Source organism: Palaemon carinicauda, chromosome 18 (genome assembly GCF_036898095.1).
Source record: "Palaemon carinicauda isolate YSFRI2023 chromosome 18, ASM3689809v2, whole genome shotgun sequence".
NCBI classification, from domain to species: Eukaryota; Metazoa; Arthropoda; class Malacostraca; order Decapoda; family Palaemonidae; genus Palaemon; species Palaemon carinicauda.
The window spans coordinates 43,972,708-43,977,327 of NC_090742.1; positions in this window are offsets into that span (position 1 = coordinate 43,972,708).

A 4,620-nucleotide genomic window follows, 5' to 3' on the forward strand; every position below is an offset into this window, starting at 1 on the left:
TGTCCGTTTATCTTCATTATACAAGATTTTAAAGAACCTACTATTTTAAATTGTCACCCTCCATTACATTTATCACATGGATGTATGTGGCAGTATCACACACACTAGGAAACCCAAGGACTGACGTTCAACGCTTACAAAACATATCCAGGAAGCACTACATTCAACGGAAATTGGACCGAAACATTCACCCAAACATCAAGAGAGAGAGAGGGAATCGGACCGACACATTCACCCAAACATCAAGAGAGAGAGAGGATATGACGACATCACACAGAACCATATAAAGCTAGTACAATTTTCATATTCATGTCAGTTTGGGCAGTGAAGTGTAGTTATCACGAGTCATTAGTCGATTATTACCGGGGTGAGTGGTTTGCTAATCTTTTATTTTCCTTTCATTAAAGGAAACTGTGTTCAACTCCGAATTCTCATCTAGAATTTTTTCTCTCTTTGTGCTAATTTCGTTTTCTTTCAGAAATTCTCGGGAAATATCTTTTTGTTCTGTTTTCTTTCAGAAATTCTCGGGAAATGTCTTGGGATTAGTAGCATTGTTTTGGGGAATCTTGTTATAATCTTTATCATTGGGTGCTTATGCATTTACACAGTGGACGTCTGTATTCATATAGATATTTTGATAGAATTTCAAGGGGTCGAAGAGATAGGAAAAGACATACAGTAGTCATGACGCCCCCTGTGAGCCCCATCCCTGGACCTAGTAGCGTAGGACAGATTAATCCTCTCCCGATTGTGACGCTTGTAAATGCCAGGTCTGCAATCCTTCCTTTTCAGGGTCGGGTTAATGGGTTCTTGCCTCAAAATGTGGAGTCATGGATTTCATCCGTCGATGCCCATTTAAATGCCAAACAAATCGTAGACCCTTTTGTACAATTACAAGAAGCTAAAAGTTTTATAGATTTTTCTAAGGGGGCTGCGAGTGCGTATTTAAGAGGTGTTTCATTTCAAGAAGCAGTTACCTGGGATGATTTCAAAGTTAGGTTACGCGCAGTCTATGGGGGTGAAGAAGCCTTGGATGTAGTATTAACGTTAAGAAATACACTTAATCAAGCCTCTATGAATCGGCTTAATGTTATTGAGAGAGCAGCTCTCATAGCTGATAGGCTTAATGAATATCAAGATATTTTAGGTAATTCCACTTGGGTTACTAAAGATAACATCTCCGTGAAAGATTTTTTACGATTAATGTATTTAACTTGCATGACACTTATGTTGCCTGAAGCTTTAGTGCGGTGTTTTGATAAAAAGTTAACGCCTGCAAGTACGGAATTGGATGTATATAAACAGATAAAGAAACACATAGCTAAGTGTCCAGACCTCGATCCCGTGTTAACTCAAGTTTTGCAAAGAATGAAACAAAGCCACAACAAGTAAATGTAGTTAATAATAGTCAAGTTGCGGAAATGACGTGTTATAATTGCAAACGTCAAGGTCACTTAATCGCGGACTGCAGAACTAAATTCTGTTCGGTACATAATAGTTCGACTCATTCATATAGTCAGTGTTACTCGCGTAAGACACAACAGAATCCTAGAAATACAGAGTCAATTCCACTGTCAGTTCCATATGGAAATAAAAAGAAAAATCCTCATTTTAACAATAAGAAGAAACAGCCAAACGTCAATGTAGTTCAGAATCCGAAACAAACAAACACTACTTCGAATAACGCTGAGCCTGGGTCGTCAAACCAGACCTCGCAAGGTCAGACTAATTTTCAGAATGTGCAGAGCAAAGCAAATACCACATAATTAACTCCAGTGGGGAAGAGAGTGATGTTGGGTCAAGTTCATTCATGTCAACATCAATAGTATTGAATAATCAATTTAATGTTTTATCAGATCATTGTGAGGCAATAGATTTTCCTACGAAACACATGGCCGAATTAAGTAAGACAGTGCATGCTCACGTAGATTTGCAACGAATTCATACAATAATAAGCCAAAATGAGTTACGACCAACCTTATATGCTGTAAATTTAGAACACAAATCCTTTACGTTATTTTTTGACTCTGGTAGTCCACGTAATATCATGGATTTGAGGACACATCATTTGTTGTTTTCGAACTCTGCGATAGAAAAATCCGGAATAAGACTCTCGGGTATAGGAAATAATGAATTAAATGTCATAGGCATAACTCATGTTCAATTCAAAGTCGGTAAACGCACGTTTGCCGATACATTTGTTGTTGTACAAAACATTGATATGTATCCAGCTGTAGTTATAGGATACCCATCTATGGGAAATCAAAACATTATCTTAGCCCCTGCCAAGCACGGCATGTATATCAAAGGAAAATTCTTTAAGTCTTCTAATACCTTAAAATCAGTTTTGGATAAAAAGGAGACGACAAATGTAATCGTAACGTATGTTGAAGAACCAATAACTTGTCTCACCAATAAAGAAATAATATACGCGACCCAGCAGAATTCTCGTTCACCCGTAATATCATCTTGCACGCAATCTATCGAGCCAAACCTACCTTCGAATTTAATAGTGCAAATAAAGAAAACATTACCGGGATCTGAAATATTAATCCTTTACGACACTTTGAAAACTAACGGACTGTCTGTCACACAAGCTATTTATACAGTAGGCTCACATCAACAATGTAATATTGAAGTCTGTAATCATTTAAATAACACTTTAGTAATTCACAAAAATCAACATATCTTGGATGTAGAAGTTTATAAACATCGTATTCTCACCATTGCTGAAATCAATCACGTTCAATCAGTTGCGGATGAATCCCTTTTGCAATTTATTAAAGATAAAATCAATAAAGACATTCAAGACGAAGAAAATCAGCAGAAAATTTTTGGACTTTTAACTAAATATCATGATGTTTTTTTCCACTACAGATGGATCCTTAGGAAAAACAGATGTGAACGAGCATAAAATAAGGTTAAAGGACAAGCAGAAAATTATCTATATACCCTCGTACAGACTCCCTATGAAATTCCAGAATGAAATAAATGATGAAGTAGGTAAAATGCTAGAAGAAGGAGTCATTAGGAAATCAAACAGCCCTTATAATTTTCCATTAATAGTTGTACCGAAAAAAGATCGAACATGGCGTATCTGCGTAGACTTCCGTCGTCTAAACGAGGAGACGATCCCTGATCGATTCCCAGTGCCATGTACTGACGATATTTTATCTTTGTTAGGTCAGAATAAATATTTTACCAGTTTGGACTTACTTTTAGGCTTTCACCAGATATCATTAGAAGAAGATAGTATCCCATACACAGCCTTCAGCACTGCCAGGGGACAATATGAATTTTTACGGATGCCTTTTGGTTTACGTTGTGCTCCCATAACATTTACAAGAATGATTAACATAGTGTTTGGAGACTTGTTAGGGGATATATTGCATGCCTATATGGACGATCTTGTAATCTTTTCCAACACCTTAGAAGAGCATCTACGTAAGTTAGAACTAGTACTACAGAGATTAAGACAACATAACTTAAGGGTAAAGATTAGTAAGTGTAAATTTTTCAAAACAGAATTAATATATTTTGGTTTCATGGTGTCAAGCCAAGGTCTTAAAGTAGTCCATGATAAGGTGTCGGCTATACGTAATTTTCCCATACCTACTAATGTCAAGGGAATACAGCAATTTCTGGGTTGTAGTGGATATTACAGTCGTTTTATACGCAACTATTCAATAATAGCCGCTCCTTTAACTGATCTTACGAAGAAGGGCGTAGATTTCATATGGTCTGAGCATCATCAACAGGCGTTTAATACCTTGAAAGATGAACTGTGTAGTTCTCCTATCTTAAAATTTCCTGACTTCGGTAAGGAATTCTTCATTGCAACAGACGCCTCAGACTTAGGAGTAGGAGGGGTATTGCTTCAGCAATATGATAAACAATTTTTCCCGATAGCTTTTTATTCTCGAAAACTGAGAACTTCCGAAAGGAAGTATGCAGTAATAGACAAGGAAGGGCTAGCTATTGTTAATTCACTAGTGCATTTTAAGTTCATAATATACGGTTATCCCGTTAAGGTTCTTACTGACCATAAACCACTAACCGAGTTCTTTAAAGGCTTCAACCACAGCCTTAAACGAACTCGGTGGCATTTGATCATTCAAGATTTTGGCGCAAGAATCGGGTATTTACCTCGGAAAGCAAATATCATTGCAGATGCATTATCACACAACCCCGTGTCATCTTGTACGGAGCCTTTAGCTGAATTAATAGATATATCAACATCCATGCCTATTGTAAAAACGATATCTGAACAAGAAGATTTAGGCTGGAGTGCTGAATTATTACAGACTGAGCAAAGAAAATATCAGAAAATAGAAACAATTATAAATGCTTTGAAAGGCAATCATAAGGAAAAGGGATATATAAAGTATAAGCATCAGAATTATATAATCAAAGATAATATTCTGTGTAGGACCGTGACAAGGAAAACCCGCAATACACCACATGTAACTAACGACCAGGTAGTAGTACCAATCTCACTTATTTCCACTGTCCTGAATTGGTTGCATGCAAATCCATTACATGGACACCCGGCGTTCTCATTAATGTCACAGAAAGCCAAATCATTGTTTTATTGGCATACAATGCTTACAGATATATAAA